Source organism: Octopus bimaculoides, chromosome 16, assembly GCF_001194135.2.
Source record: "Octopus bimaculoides isolate UCB-OBI-ISO-001 chromosome 16, ASM119413v2, whole genome shotgun sequence".
NCBI classification, from domain to species: Eukaryota; Metazoa; Mollusca; class Cephalopoda; order Octopoda; family Octopodidae; genus Octopus; species Octopus bimaculoides.
Window position 1 is genome coordinate 2,998,879 of NC_068996.1, and position 574 is coordinate 2,999,452.

Here is a 574-nt window from a genome sequence, read left to right on the forward strand (position 1 = left end):
TATATATATATATATATATATATATATATGTATGTATGTATATGTATATGTATACATACACATATATGTACATATGTGTAGACACACACATGCACACACCTATTCATTGAAAGATATACATATAAAATGTGTAGGTATGTGCATATGTATATGAACGTACATTAACACAAAAAAATATATACTTCTATGCACGCACATGTATATAAGCGTATATACATAACAAGATTTGTAATATATACACACAAAGAAAACATACGTTTGCTTGAAAGTATTTGTGCGTGTATTTTATACATCTATAAACATGTGTATATAGCTTTGTTTGTATGTGTATGTGGTGTGTCACGTATGTACACACACAAACACACATACACACACACACATGCATATATACGTATACACATGTACATACGCACATACACACACATATATAATGTACATAGGCACGCGGAAACGTGAACGTGTGTGTACACATGAATGTATGCATGTGTGTGTGTATGTACACATATATGCACATATATGTATGTATATATATATGTATATATATATATATATATATATATATATATATATATAT